This window comes from Corylus avellana, chromosome ca10, assembly GCF_901000735.1.
Source record: "Corylus avellana chromosome ca10, CavTom2PMs-1.0".
Taxonomy (NCBI): Eukaryota; Viridiplantae; Streptophyta; class Magnoliopsida; order Fagales; family Betulaceae; genus Corylus; species Corylus avellana.
The window spans coordinates 4,244,219-4,261,586 of NC_081550.1; the positions used below are offsets into that span (position 1 = coordinate 4,244,219).

At 36.6% G+C, this 17,368-nt stretch overlaps 1 non-coding gene and 1 pseudogene across 1 annotated transcript; both read left to right on the plus strand.

Annotated features, from left to right (window-relative positions):
* Window positions 1-17,368, plus strand: part of LOC132163906 (5'-3' exoribonuclease 3-like) — a 67,717-nt pseudogene that overhangs the window by 36,139 nt on the left and 14,210 nt on the right.
* On the plus strand, window positions 13,854-13,958 carry LOC132164835 (small nucleolar RNA SNORD90). The gene has a single exon (XR_009438437.1). It is a non-coding gene; the product is annotated as a small nucleolar RNA SNORD90 (small nucleolar RNA).

Sequence of the window (17,368 nt, forward strand, 5' to 3'; positions counted from 1 at the left end):
CATCATTGGGTTAGAATATCTTGAGGCTACTCTTCAGGGAGGAGTCTCTTCATGACCTCTATGCATGGCATAAAAAATAGCTGAAAGTGGCCATTCAATCTCACATCTGTTATTTACAGATGATATTATGATATTGAGTAGAGCCAATCCCAAAGAAGCCACCTCAATCTTTTCCTTGTTGAACAAATATTCAACCCAATCTGGCTAGAGGGTTAATTTTCATATGTCAGCAGTCATAAGTTGTAAGAATTTCTCTTATATATATATATATATATATATATATATAAAGAGAATACAAGCGGTTTTATAATCCACTACAAAAAAAGAGGGGTCGTTTTACTGTGGCAACGTTCCCAATTAAAAAATTGGGGACGTGCACTGTTAATGGAGTCTTTTTAACAAAATGACCCCAATACAAATCGTTTTAATAGTAAAATGATCACTCTAAGAAAGATGGGTCGTTTTACTATGGCAACGTCCCCAATTAAAAAATTGGGGACGTTGCAACAGTGCACGTTCCCAATCAGTGGGTATTCTTTTAGTCCTTTTTAATTTTATCATTTTTTGTTTGTTTAAAATGCCTCCCTTTTTTAAGAATATATATATTTTTAATTAAAAAAAAAAAAGTAAAAATTTTGGTGATCCACGACCAATCTATGTTTAGCCGAGCCAAGCGGAGTTTATACAAATATGTCTCGTTTAATAATTTAACCTAATTTTGTATTCAAATTCGGTTTATTTATAAAATGAACCGAGAAAGAATTAATCTATTCTATTGGAGTCCAAACTGATTTGCAATCGACTTTGTAAGTCTAAAGTTCCAGGTTAAACTGTTAAACACTTTTTTTTTTTTTTTTTTGAAAAAAAAAAATAGTAATGGCACAGACTCAATAAGTTAGTAGAGTATTTTAATGGAAGGACAAAATATGAGATAACTGACGAAGCCTATTAAATGTAAGGCAGCAGACAACAAGAGGTTCATAGAGTAGAGGTTCATAGAGTAGACTTTAATGGGCATTGGGACCCAATTTAAGAGATAATTCATCATCCCTCTTCTCTCTACACACTACAGTTGACTTGTTATGCTAAGAAATATCAATCTCCTGTCCCCATGGCTCCCCCTGCAAGCTCTGCATTCAACAATCAATCTTAAATGGGGAAAAGAATCCTTGTGTAATTATTGGGTACTCTAGGATCAGGGGCACATGCATGTGAGACTCCCCAATAAGAGAATACATCCCGTATAATGAGATTGTTCGGACTCCACTTATTTAGACAGTCTCGTGCATCAAACTGCTTATTACACATAATTGTAAGAGATCTAAATCCCTTGCAAACCTTATATGTAGGGCTTACTATAATATTAGTCGGTATCATTACTACTGAAATAGTTGGATGCATGTCACATTATTTATACCGTTAAATGAAAGGGTCCCTTATGTCCAATTTCTAGGGGCGGCCAAAAAATAGAACCTACTGACACATTTACATCCTTGGCAGTTAAAAATTTATTGAGCTGTGGGGTATGGCCCGTATGGGCCTCTACATATCACAATTGCCAGGCCCAGTTTTTATACTATAACGGGCTAATCAAATTCACCAAATGGGCCTAACGGGCCATTACAGCAGCAAGTTTTTCTACCAGCGTAGGATGGAGGACTTTTGACGTTTTCTTTTATCTCCATTTTTTGTCACTTAATTATTATTATTATTATTATTATTTTTCTTTGGGTATATGTCAAACCAAGCTAGTTGAGCTTGACAAAAATAAAATATTCTAGCAACGAAAAAGAGAGAAAATAGCGTCACCCACGGAAAAAGGGAAATTGAATGACATTGAATTTGGTCAATATGTGTCAACCTATTTGGCTGAGATCCTTTTTTTATTCTATTTTATTCATAAAAATTAATAACTAATTCATTTGGAGAGTTATTGGGATAGACACACTAATCAAGGGTTAGTAGCAATAATCCAGAAAGCCAGGGATCTTTGGCAAAGATTGAGGGTGGATTTCATATAGTGCTAACTTAGTCATCAATTTTGTCCACCTACACACCTTGTTATAAGTCCCATTACAATTTAGGGATTGGCCTAAACCTAAATTTAATTAGTTACTAGAAGTTTCTTTGTGGGTTCTTCATCATCTGTGATGGTGAAGGCACAAGGAGAAAGGTAAAAGAAAACTTTTATACGATAACAATATCATATAATAGGAATGTTGGGTCAGTGAAAATCAATTATTGAATCAAAAAGGGCTTGTAAAAATAATAATAATAATAATAATAATAATCAAAAGCTTATTTTTACTGTCATGGCATTCTACTCGTATGGATGTTGTATCGTAGTATACTAAATAGTATTTTCTAAAAGAAAAAGAAAGAGAACAATGGGATGCAAGATAAAGATTATATATATATGTGTGTGCACGCACGTGTGTGTGGATTAATTACTAAAAATAAATTAAAAAAAAAAGGAAGAAATTGATTAAAAGTATGGTGGTTGTAATTCTCACCATATGGTCCATATATGAAATTAATGAAGAACTCATTATTCTAATATTGTTGAGGAATAATAAATAATATTAATCTCATCATGAAAATGAAGTTACTTTGTTGTGGTTGACAAGCTTGCAAAATCATCATTCATATCCCAATAGAGAGAAGTCCCTAGTATATATATATATATATATATATATATATATATATATATATGCAATTAAAACTGTTAGAATATATGGAAAATATATTATATTTTCCATATATTCCATAATTATGTTGATATTGAAATATTCTCTATTTATGGGTTGATTGTAATCATATATTGAGATTGTAATCAAATCAAAGGGATTTGATTACCAAACTTGTATTTAGACATTACCCTATAAATATGGACCTTTGTATTGTAGACAAAAAAAAGTTAATGAGCACAATGTAGCCCTTAGGGGTATTCCGAGTGGTGGACGTAGGTGTCTAACACCGAACCACCCGTAAGTTCTTTATGTTCATTCCCTCTCTTGCTTCCGCTATTATTCCCACATCATCATTATTTCAACATGGTATCAGAGCCACTTTCTTTGTGGGCTCAAATTATTTTTCTTATGTTTTGCAGTTCAATTTATCTCATATTTCTTTTCCTCAAGCATGTTTCTGTCTGTCAATCCGATTGTTTTCCATAACAATCATCCGATCCAACCTGCCATCACAAGATCAAGTCAACTGTTTGCCGACAACCACAACAAAGCCCACCACCAGTCAGCAACAGCCAATTCAGCCTACCTTCCATCCGATAGAGCCGCGCCATCGTCTGGCCTTCTCCGATGTCATCCCACTCCCAAACGACGCCTTCCATAGCCATTGTCACTGCCGAACGACACCTTCCACTGCCAGCAAGTCACTCCAAAAGCAGCCGTGGCACTGCCGGCTGTCCACGGTTCCACGATTCACCGCCACAAATCTCTCTGCAACCAGTGCTTCCACCACTGCCGGCCTTAGTCTTCGGCTTCTGCGCCATCTAGATCTACTCCTCCGGTTATGCCAGCGTCCTTTCCTCCAGTCATGCATGGCCATCTTAGACAGGCGTAGAGAAACTGGTGAATGGAGGAAAGAGAAAGAAAAGAAAGAAGGGACAAGAGGCGTGAAAAAAAAAAAAAAAAAGGTGCTGCGTGTGGCGTGGAGTGAAGAGAGAGAAAAGAAAGAAAAGAAAAGTGAGAAAAGAAAAAGAAGGTTTCAGCCAAGTAAAAAAAAAAAAAAAGGGTGCTGCGTGTGGCGTGGAGTGAGGAGAGAGAAAAGAAAGAAAAGAAAAGGAAGAAAAGAAAAAGAAGGTTTCAGCCGAGTGAAAAAAAAAAAAAAAAAAAGGGAAGAAGAAGCGGTCCAAGTGGACCACATCACGCGCACCACGAGCCTGTCAGGTTCGGTGTGCCGATCTAATAACCGCCTAAGTGGGCTCATTTTTTTTAAAAAAGTTTGGCTCATTGTCAGCCTTGGCCCGTTGTCGGCTCTGGCCCGTTGTCGACCCCTTTTGAAGTTTGGCTCGTTGTCAGCCCTGGCCCGTTGTCGGCCCCCTTTTGAAGTTTGGCTTGTTGTCAGCCCTGGCCCGTTGTCGGCCCTTTTTCGAGTTTGGCCCATTGTTGGCCCTTTTGAATCTACATTCACCAGCCACCTACCGCCGTCGCTGGCTGCCCGCCAGCCTCTATCTCCTTCGGCAGTCGTCATCATCTACGGCCCGTTCCCCACCTCCACCACCGCCGTCATCATTGTTTCGGATTTCAAACTCAAGGTTCCAAAATATTCCACCTTGAGTTTGAGGGGGGATGTTAGAATATATGGAAAATATATTATATTTTCCATATATTCCATAATTATGTTGATATTGAAATATTCTCTATTTATGGGTTGATTGTAATCAAATATTGAGATTGTAATCAAATCAAAGGGATTTGATTACCAAACTTGTATTTAGACATTACCCTATAAATAGGGACCTTTGTATTATAGACAAATTATGTTAATGAGCACAATGTAGCCCTTAGGGGTATTCCGAGTGGTGGACATAAGTGTCTAACACCGAACCACCCGTAATTTCTTTGTGTTTATTTTCTCTATATTACTTCTGTTTATTTTCGCATAATCATTATTTCAACAATATTAATATGATAACTACACATATTATTTTTCTAAACATGTATGGGTCATACTTGATACATTTATTTTATAAGACCTGCAAAACTCATATGAACTCGACAAACACAACATATGCGGTCGGTTAGTTGATACATTTAATTATATATCTATACATCTAGAATATTAATTTGTTTATTTATTTACTCTCTAATTAATTTTAATTGGAGAGAATGGATAATATGTTATATAAGAGGAAAAAATTATATAATAAAAGAAATATAATTTTAATAGAAATAAGATTTTATTATATAATTATAATTAAATTTAATAAAAATTAAAAAAATGTATAGATAGGCTTGACGTGCCAGTGTGGCACGTCAAAAAGGTCCTCGGGAAGGCGCGCTTTTTTCCTGCTGTGCCTTCCCCTGCACGTCGCGCCCCTACCGCCTATTTTTTCTTCTTTTTTTCTTTCTTCTTTTTTTTCCATTCCGCCACGTCTCCTGCATCTTCTTCTCTCCCATTTCTTTCTCTCCCCATACTAACCTTCCGCCAGAATTTTAACTCATGCTTCAATTTGCTTCAGAAACCACTCTCGGCGACAGTATTCTTCTTTCATTAAGACGTTACCGCCAGCATTTCCTTCCTCGGCTAATTTCACGACTTCAGCCTCCGTTTCTTTCTTACCGCTTCACTTCGTTTTCCCATTTCCGGAATCGTGCATACATATATATATATATATATATACACAGATATTTATATATGGGTTTATATATGTGATTATATATTTCGTAATATCTATATATATATATAATCTGCAAATATATATATACAGATTATATATTTATAGATTAATTATATATATATTAATTTATTTATTTAATAGATAATTAATTAAATTATATAAAAAAAATGTAATTTACAATGTAAATTAATTTTATAGGTTAAGTAAGTAATTTATTTGCTTAAGATATATGTTTTGTAATATATTTGAATAGTTTGACATGTTTGGTTTGTATATGGTGAGAATATTGTTTAATGTATTTGCATGCATGCATGTACAATTACATACCCTGGTAGTTTGAAATTATGTTTTTCTGGAGAATTTTGCATTTGGATGTAGACCCATATTTTGTGTAGGTTTTGATTAACAACGGCATATCTATTTTTATCGATTCGTATGTGAATGTTTACATTTTCAAAATTTAGAATAATTAAGTATGTAATTCCTAATATGCGTACGTATAAAGTAAAAAACAACTAACATTGGAATTGAAGCTGGATATTAGATTTTATCTACACTTTCCATACAAATGCATAAATGGTTTAGTAAACGAAAAAAAGAAAACCAACATTTAACCTAACTAGCTATATGTAGTTTATTTAGGGTGCCCATATGTAATTTACTTAGGTTTTGCATATTAAGATTATGTAGATGTTATAATTAAAAGTCAATTTATGTGTTTGTTTATTAAAAGTGAAAATAAAAAAATTGAAACGATGTAGTTAAAGAACCACAAAAAATAAAAGAACATCTAAGTAACTAACTTAGATTTATTTAATTTATTCAGTTAGGGTCCCAGTACTTAAAGCTATGGACAAGAGTTGGATGACACAGTCTAGGGGTACAAGGGAATACAGAGACGGGTGTAGATCATTCGTGGACTTTGCAGTTAGGAACTGCACAATCCCTGATGGAAAAATTCACTGCCCCTGTAAGGTGTGTCGTAATAAGCAGCGCCACCCGCCGGATTTGGTATTTGACCATTTGACAGGGGGTAAGGGAATAATGATTGCATACAGAACCTGGTATTATCACGGGGAGAGGCCTGTCCGGGATCCTGTTGCAGTCTCTACGTCGTCTACCACGAACACGGATCAGGGTTTAGGCGCAGCACAGGGTGAAAACATGCGGTCAATGTTGCGTGATCTATTCGGCATGCACGATGTCATGGAAGACAATTGTGAGCCTGAAGTTGCGGTGCAGGGGAATGAAGAAACTGTGAATGAAGAAGCCGACGACAGTGACATAGTAAAGTACAGTAACTTGCTTAAGAAGGCAGAGAAGCCACTTCATGATGGGACCAAACATAGCAAGCTTAGTGCTACTGTACATCTGTACAACTTAAAGTGTGTTGGCGGACTTAGTAACACAATATTTTCATCTTTTCTTGAGTTCATCAATCAGTTGTTGCCTCCTAGTGATGAAGCTTTGCCGGTTAATACATATGAGGCAAAAAAGTTTCTAAGGGACATGGGCCTCGGGTATGAGAAGATACCGGCGTGTCCTAATAATTGTATGATATTTTGGAAGAACAATAAGGATTTGGATACATGTGCTGTTTGTGGAGTATCTAAGTGGAAGGATGAAATTCAGTTGGATGAGGATGGGCAACCCATATCATCGAGTAAGAAACGCCCGGTGAAGGTGTTGCGGTGGTTTCCACTTATACCACGACTACAGAGATTGTTTATGTCAGAGCATACTGCTCCTTACATGAGGTGGCATGCAGAAGGCCGGACTAAGGACGGTGTATTGAGGCATCCGGCCGATGGTGAAGCGTGGAGGGCATTTGATAATTTGCATCCAGACTTCTCGGCGGACAGCAGGAACGTCAGGCTTGGACTAACCTCGGATGGATTTAATCCATTCGGAAACATGAGCACATCCCACAGCACTTGGCCTGTAATGCTTGTACCGTACAACTTGCCTCCTTGGACGTGCATGAAACAAACTTCATTTATACTATCGCTGATAATCCCGGGCCCAAAGTCACCTGGAATGGATCTAGATGTCTACCTACAACCCTTAATTGAGGAGTTACAAGAATTATGGACTGTAGGTGTACGCACATTTGACGTGTCCAAAAAAAAGAATTTTGTGCTACGAGCCCAGTTGATGTGGACAATTAATGACTTCCCGGCATACGCAGATTTGTCTGGGTGGCCTAACAGGGGTGAGAAGGCATGTCCCTGCTGTATGTACTCGACGAGGTCCAGGCGGTTAAAACACGGCAGGAAATTTTGTTATATGGGGCACAGGCGATACTTGCCTATTGATCATCCGTGGAGGAGAAATAGAATAACATTTGACGGCAAACAAGAATTTGAATGTGCCCCAGATGTGCCAAGTGGAGATGAAATTCTTAGACAATTGCAAGATATGGCATATGGAGATGAGAATGCCGGTAAGGCAAGGGCGGATAAGAAGAAAAAAGACAAGAAACGGAAGAAGAGTGGGGCGACAGAAAGAGAAGGCGATACTGCTAACGTATTGTGGAAGAAGAAAAGTGTTTTCTTTAGGTTGCCGTATTGGAAAGATAATCTATTGCGGCACAATCTTGATGTCATGCACATTGAGAAAAATGTGATGGACAACATTCTTGGTACAATACTAGACATTCCAAAGAAAACAAAGGACAACATCCAAGCCCGCACAGACTTGCAAGAAATGGGGTTGAGACATACACTTCATCCGTACACAGGCGAGGATGGTAAAACATATATGCCCGCAGCTTGTCACACGATGTCTAAGGAAGAGAAAACTCAGTTTTTGAAAGTGCTTCGAAATGTAAGGGTGCCGGACGGATATGCCTCTAATATTTCTCGATGTGTACGACTTAGTGATTGTACGATATTCGGGTTGAAGAGCCATGATAGTCACGTAATTATGCAACAACTTCTCCCTATTGCATTGCGTGGATCATTGCCAGGAAACGTGGTAAGACCACTTGTCGGGATTTCTGCATTCTTCAGGGGCATATGTTCAACGTCATTGACACGAGATGATATGGACCGATTAGAGGGTGACATTTATATTACTTTGTGCCAGATGGAAAGGGTCTTTCCCCCAAGCTTTTTTACTGTGATGGTTCACTTGGTCGTGCATCTTGTCCGTGAATGCCGACTTGGTGGACCGGTACAATATAGGTGGATGTATCCGGCAGAGAGGTAAAATAGCTTTACTAATATTCATATTTATGAATTTTTATTTTATATGAAATCGTCACTAACTATAATGAATGAATTATGATCATATGTAGAAGCCTTGGGGTGTTCAAATCTAATGTCCGCAATAAAGCGGCTCCTGAGGGATGCATTGCGGAGGGCTACATAGCAACGGAGTTGGTTGCGTTCTGCTCAAGGTATCTAGACCACGCACCAACATTTCACAATAGGACTGTAAGAAACCCAGATGGTTCAAAGGGGGCGGGAACACGAGTTATCCTCGACCGTGTCACATTGACACAAATTCACCGATACATTATTTTTAACTCGGATGAGTTCCTTCAACTACGGACGTAAGTCGTGTTAGTAGTGTATACAAGTTCAATATCACCTTGAACCCTTAGTTGTGAATTATAATATAATTGAAACGTTGTATTGTAGGGTGCACATGGATACACTTAGGCGTTCATGCAGTAGGGGGCGAACGACGGAGGATCAGTTTGAAACCCAACATCATGCGCTATTCTCCGATTGGTACCGTGACTACGTAAGACTACCGTGACGTTTAACTGTTACCTGACCCTTATATTTAGTTATTGATTCATAACAACTAAAAAAACTTTCTTATGGTCAAATTTTACGTATGTGCTTACAGGTCGATCGATTGGACGATCGACAAAGGAAGGAATTAGGTGACAAACTGGTAATGCATTGTAGAGGGCCGAAGGCCACAGCGACTAGATATAACAGATATGTGATTAATGGAAAGCTGTTTCGCACTATTGCATGCGATGCTGGAAAAAGGACCCAGAATAGCGGGGTGTGCGTGCCAACAGTTGATGGTGAAACGTACTATGGGAAGTTGACGGAAATAATTGAGGTGGAGTACTTCGACAGGACTAGGTATGTTTTGTTCAAGTGCGATTGGGCGGATAACACGAGGGACAGGGGGTACAAAGTTGACGAGTATGGCATACTGCTTGTCAGCTTCAAAAACCTTGTCCACCGGGGCCAGGAAATTACTGATGAGCCGTATGTGCTAACGTCACAAGTTGACCAAGTCTTTTACGTCCAAGATGAAAGGGACCCTGATTGGGCTTGTGTTGTAAGAACTAAACCTAGGAACGTATACGACGTTGGACAAGGTGAAGGTTCTGATGATGAAAGTGTCAGCTACCACGAGTGTGAGCCGCTCCTATTGACCAGCAGTAATGAAGTGGATCCCCAGGATGACATTGACTACATCCGACAAGACTTAGATCCGTATGTGATTTAAAAAAATTTAAAACTTTAATAATATATATCGTTCACATTTATTTTGACGTATTTAATGTTATTTCTTTCTACATTGATTGGTTATATTGGTGACTTTTTTATCTATTATATACATAATTAATTGAGTATATTATGTGTTTTGCAGGTTGACATGAGTACGCGGGGGAAGAGTAGACGACGACGGTCCCCACAGATAGACGACCAGGGGTATAGACCCTTGCTCCCTGAGCATGGGGAAGGGTCTCAGCCGGTTCCCTATGATCTTGGCACTCCATATCCTACCATGAGCGAGTTAGGTGTATGTGGACATGGTGAGGTAGAGATGATGTTTCCCCATGAGTTGAACACGGGTATACCATACAGTGAGCCATCGCAGCCAGATGATAGCGAGACACAATACTATGGGGAGCATGCGGATGATGGCTCAGGTGACTTGGAGGCCGAAGATCCTCCAGAAGTGTTGGGCGTTCGACAACTCCGGACAATAAGTAAGTATATATGTTTAAAAAACTCAGTTTGAATATGTATAAAATTTATGTAGTTAGTATTAAATTTGAAATAAATAAATTTTTCAATTATTAATGTGTTAGGTACCAGGGGAGACGGGAGCACCCAATTTCAGGTGGTGGACATCCCACCATCGAACAAGAAGTGGGAGGTCCCCCTTGGCCAAAAAATCGTCTGCGAGTACAATAAAGCATGGCAGCCCGTAGGATTTAGCGGGATGAAATTCAGAAGGGAGGCCGGGAACGTCATAAGGGCAGGGACTTATGTTAAGCTCCGGGATGAATGGGAGCATGTACATCCTCGTGCGAAGGAAGATATATGGGACACCCTTATGGTATGGTTACATTTTTCCTCATATTTTAGCATATGTATTTCAATATTTTAAACATTAAAGTGTGCAATTATACGCCTAATTTGTTCGATTTATATATGCAGACTCAGTTCTACATGCCGCCTGAGTACAATATTGAGGCGATTAAAAGGGACGCCTTCAAAGATATGGGCACAAAGCTGAAGAGTTGGAGACACTCTGTAAAACGATCATTAAAAATTCAAGCGGGTGATACTCCAGACTCAGTGAAGGCGAGAATGGGTGAAGATGCCGTTAGGAGATACGACCCAGTGGACTTGAATGTCTTGTTGGCGAGATGGTGCGACCCGAAAAATCAGGTACGTCAGGAGTGTTTTCAGCAATTACGAGCTTCAAAACATTTTATGAATGACATATATAGAAGTTAATTTTTAAAGAAAAACTAGGAAGAAAAAGAAAAATATTCATGCTTCTTAATTTTAAGTTATTATTTTCTAAAAAACAACTTTTTTACAAACTAAAAACAAAACATGGAAAAAATAGGGAATAAAAAAACTATTCCGAGTAAGGAAGATAAATTTGAGCCATGAACCATCACAATGATTAATGTTAAGTTGTGTTTTGAAACAACATGAATATATTTGAATAAGAAGACAAAATGAGCAATTGGCTAGTGGAATTAATTGTAGATGTTTAGTTTCATTAATTCTAATTGGGTTAGACCTGACATTTTAAGACTTATATACATGTAGGAGTATGCTGCCAAGATGAAAGAATTGCGAGCAAAAAACAACACGCCTCACTGCACTGGGTCGATGAGCTATGCTAGAGTGGCACATCAAGAGGTACTTATATATATATATATATATATAATCGGTTGTTTAAGTCAAAAACACGTCTTAATTTTTTTTTTGTATGCAGACCGTAGACGCGGGGGGCACTCCTCCAACTCGAGCGGAAAGTTACATCAAGACTCACACATACAAGGAAGGTGGCTATCCGAATGACGTGGTCAGAGAAAGATGTGTAAGTACTCAAGCATATATATTTTGATAAATTATTTATGATTAACGTTCCTTATACGAGATACTAACTTGTTTTTTAATGTACAGGAGAGGATGAAGGAATTGATGCCCACTGACCCGGCAAATACTGATACCGTGACAGAAGGGACGGTACGGTGGACACCTAATGACGCGTATGCTCAAGCGCATGGAAATAAGCCGGAGTATGCTGGTAGGGTCCGCCAGCTGGGTCCGAATGTGCTGCCGGTGCGGGGCAGCATACATTCATACTATACACCGTCCCAGACACGGTCTCAAAATTCTTGGAGCTCCTCGTTCTCACAGATGACAGATAGAATCAGAGAACTTGAAGAGGAGCGGGCAGCACAAAAAAGTGCAATGGATGAGATGGCGAGGCAGATTGAAGCACAAAAAGCCCAGATAGCAGAGAAAGATGACATTTTTTAGGCTCGTTTCCGCCAGCTCGAGGCAATGTTCGGGTCGACGTCTGGGTCTGCGCCCCCGAGAGGTAATTCTATATTTTATTTTGTTTTTCTAACAATTGTTCACTGTTAGAATAACTGTTACAAACCCCTAGTTACAGCGGTCCATTTTAAAACTTACGTATATTTGCATCATATTATAGAATAATTTCTAATTTTTGTATTGATTATTATTGGTTCACAATTCATTCGCAGGTAATGCAAATTAGGAGTTGGAGGATGATTGTGTTGACTAGAGCGCCATAGGGCTGGTCATCACTGTTTGTTAAGTTCTACATACATATTATTGTTTATTGTTTTGTATATAGTTAGATCTCACTATATGCTTGTTGAGACTAATTGAAACTAATTTCTAGTAGATACTCCAGAAATGTTTTATTGTATATTTGTTTTGCCTTGTGTTAGAACGTTTTTTTGATTTATATATATGTTTTGTTATGTGTTGTGTTGAAATGTAGTATGTGTGTTGAAATTTTGTTTGTTGGATATTGGATACATATTATTAATGAAGTTGTGTTGTGTTGGATATATATATTGGATATAGAATTTTGTTTAATGAAATTGTATTATCTTGAATATATATATTGGATATTGAATTTTGTTTAATGAAGTTGTATTGTGTTGGATATATATATTGGAAATAGAATTTTGTTTAATTAAGTTGTGTTGTGTTGGATATATATATTGGAAATAGAATTTGGTTTAATGAAGTTGTGTTGTATTGTGTTGGATATATATATTGGAAATTGAATTTTGTCTAATGAAGTTGTGTTGTGTTGGATATATATATTGGATATATTATCTTGTTTAATGAAGTTGTGTTGTATTGTGTTGGATATATATATTGAAAATTGAATTTTGTCTAATGAAGTTGTGTTGTGTTGGATATATATATTGGATATATTATCTTGTTTAATGAAGTTGTGTTGGATATATATATTCTTGGAAATTGATTATGGATTGGATTAGATTGGATTATGGATGGTAGATTATATATGTGGATTGTGGATTATGGATTATGTTGATGGATTGTGGATTATGGATTATGTAGGTGGATTGTATTATGAATGTGTATTATGTATTGGATTGTGGATTATGTAGGTGGATTGTATTATGGATGTGTATTATAGATTGGATTGTAGATTATGTAGGTGGATTGTATTATGTATGTGGATTGGATTGTGAATTATGGATTGGATTGTGGATTATGTAAGTGGATTGGATATTGAATTTTGTTTAATGATATATATGTTGGATTTTGGATATATATTGGATGTTGGATATATATTGGTTGTGTTGTGTTGGATATATATTGGATGTTGGATATATATTGGTTGTGTTGTGTTGGATATATATTGGATGTTGGATATATATTGGTTGTTGGATGTTGGATATATATTGGTTGTTGGATATTGGATATGGATTATATAGGTGGATTATTGGATATATATTGGTTGTTGGATGTTGGATACGGATTATATAGGTGGATTATTGATGTTGGATATATATTGGATATTGGATGTTGGATTACAAATATTATGGATTACAAATATTTGATTATGGATTACAAATATTTGAATTGAAATATCAGGAATATTGGATGGAATATCAGGCATATTGGAATTATTAAAAAAAAAAAAAAAAAAAAATTTTGACGTGTCAAACTGTCTGACACGTCAAAAACCACACGTACAAATTTTTGACGTGTCAAAATGACACGTCAAAATATTTTTGACGTGCCATTTTGACACGTCAAAAATATTTTTGATGTGCCATTTTGACACGTCAAAAATTTTTTGACGTGTCATTTTGACACGTCAAAAATATTTTTTTGACGTGCCATTTTGACACGTCAAAAATTTTTTGACGTGTCACTGTAGACACGTCAAAAACCTCAGTTTTTTGACACCTACCCTTTTAACGGTCGATGAACGTAAAAAACGACGCGTCAAAAACCCCTAGTCAAAAACAAAATTAATTTTTGTAGTGAATTCACCACCAAATATAGCGTACTCACATTCAAATCAGTATAAACACTAACATACATTTAATTATATAAATTTAAAAAGTCATACCATTTTTTTTGTGCCTGCCTAATCCCATGACACAAAATATGCAATTAAAAGTTACGCATGAAGGCCCCAAACACAACCTTCCCATGCCTCAATGCCCCATCAACCAATGACAAATGAGCAATACACAAATCACCAACGAAAAGTCCAACATATATGTTTGGATCTTCAGTCTGGCTCTAAATGATGACACTTTACCCTTCAGAGAATTAACTTGTTTATACAACCCAGGTAGGACCTCCCATCCGTGAGCACATGTTTCATCGTCATACCATTGGAAAAAACGACATTGTCCAACGTTCTATCATTACACAAAAAATTTGACAATGAATACTAAAATTACGAACAAGTACGAAGTAACAACCATTTCTCAACACCAGATTACCCAAATCCAAATACCTTTTTATGGTCATACATACGCTAGACTTTCCAAATTATTTGTTTATTACCTTATGCTTCTATTTACTAAAACAATAGATCACATGAAATGTTGACACATCATTTAGAAATTACCAATTTTTATTTTAAAAAAGAAAAAGAAAAATGAGAAATCTAACATTTCTGTTAAAAGCCGGAGGCCACAACCACCTTATCACTATTGTCCAAAAGAGAATTGAGTAATGATATAAAGAGGACTAGAGTCCTCATAGAATCATCTCAAATGTGACGTGTCATTTAAAATTACCAATAGATTAAAATTCAATAATGATCATCTCAAATTGAATGATGATTTTAAATGCTACATCACATTTGGGATGACTCAAGAAAATTAGTGTCGTTCATGTGATCGATTTTTGTGGCAAAACTCTTGATGATGCATATGCCCCTGCAACGTATTTCTGCCTATGCAAGTTGTTTAGGCTCGGCAAATAAAGCCTTCTTCAATTAATCTTAAAACTTCATTTTACAACTATCATCCTTGATCGTTGACATCGGGGGGAACATTTTTTGAGGATCATATGATTATGAATTAGGAAGTGAAGGAACATGTTTTTAATTAATTTGCAATCTTTCACTTGTTGAACTTGAATATATATATATATAGCATCAAAAAAGTAGTAGTAGTAATAATGATAATAGTAATAGTAATAGTAAGAGTTCACATATCCCCTTGAAACTACCATGGTAGGAAATTTCTGTCCAAAAAAAACCAGTTCTGGAGGGGGAAGGTAGGATCGGGGAGTAGAAGAGGGAGGGGAGAAGATGAGGGAGCAGATCTGCTCTCTCCTCCTCTCAAAACTATTTTATGAGAAGAAGGGCCTCTGATTCACTTGAAACCACAACATTACATATACACACACATAATACAGACATAATGGCAAACAACGTTACACACACACACACACACACACACACACACACACACACATATATATATATATATATCTTAAAATATGGCAAACTACAACATTAATTCGTTATTTAGAATATTGATAGATTGTTGTAGTTTGATTTACGCCCTTGCTGGCCATGGATGGCACAAATCAAACCGGTAGGAGCTATAGTTGTATTCACATGGACCACTAGATGTAATATTCCAATAGCAAAGACTGCAAATTGGATGATCCCTGTCATAGTCGTAGATGTTAAATGGGTAAGAAGTGTTAACACCCCACGAAAATTGACATTTGAATAGTGTCGTCCCAAAAAAATCTGGTCTAAATCTGAAGCTGAAGTTGGCACCTGGGCTAAGCTTCTGCTGAGCAATATGGTTATCGCTTGACTCACAGTCAGCCTGAAGTACTTGTGCGTTGTCTATTGTATTAGTTACTGTCACTGTTGTTTTATGGTGTTGGAAAATTACATTTGTCGATGTTGCTACGACATTATCAAGCATCAAACACATAGACAAATATATCATCAACACCATCATCATCGTCGCTACCAACGTTACATTTGTGCTGGAATATGATGTCACCATGTTGCTTGTTTCTTGTTTCTTGCCTAATATCTCAATGATATAATATGACTTTCAAATCGTTCACGCACCATATATATAGTGGTGAAAATTATAAGGTAAAAATAGATAAGGTTAAAAATAAAAAATAAAAACACAAAAACAAACTAAGAATTTGAAGTCGTTAACATATATATTCTATTCTAAGGAAATGTGAACGAGTCCACCTAGTGAATACCTAATTTACATATCGAAAAAAGGAGAGTTCAATTAGATTAGATTTATGTTTCCTAATTTAATACATATTTCTTCAGATAACTTTAGCTAACCATCTTTTTTTTAAAAAAAAAAAAAAAAAAAAAAAAAAAAGCTAAATAGCATGGATAGAATAGGATAACCTCTTAGTCTTAATAGTTGAAGGCCCAAGAAAATCTCCAATGCATAATTGACCAGGATCTTCTCTATTTCAAGTCCAATGTAGATGGCTAATTTCATAATTCATATTAGATTTCATATATCTAAACGACGCCATTTCATGAAAAGGACGCCAATTGAGTGACGCCATTTTTCCAGGTCACATTGGTTTGGGCGTGAAACCCACAGTTACGAATTTTTTTGGTAACATCTTTGGCTTAAAAGACGCCCATTTACATCATTTTAGAATGAAACGACGTAAGTTGATCATTAATGTCATTTACACAATAAACGATGTAAGGCGCCTATTTTCGTCCTTTTTTATGTCGTTTACCTTGTAAACAATGCAAACAAGGAAAAAACAACAAAGCATTCACATGAATTTTTTCAATTAATAAAAAATAATGTCAGTTAGTTCTCTATGTAAGAACTTATAATTTAATGAAGAGAAACGAGAACAAGGAAGAGAGACTCAAATAATTAAGGTTGTTCAGCCTATGACCTACGTCCACACATCAAAGCTTTTTTATGGCTACATTTTTCGTCGAATATTTGATTGTATACAAGATTTCATTTATATAGAAAAAGTTTGAATGTTACATGTCTCTTTTACTTCTACATTAACAATAACCATTTGTAACTTTTGTCTCTTGAACTCTTGTAACTCTTGTCTTAATACACTCCCGCAAACCCAACGGTAGATTGTACATATGTTGAGGTTTGATCTCGCACATTAAAGGGCTGAGAAATGGTTTCTATGGCATGAATTGGAACATTGGCTGCTATGACCGAAACTTGGACTTCGGCAAATCTGGCCGTAT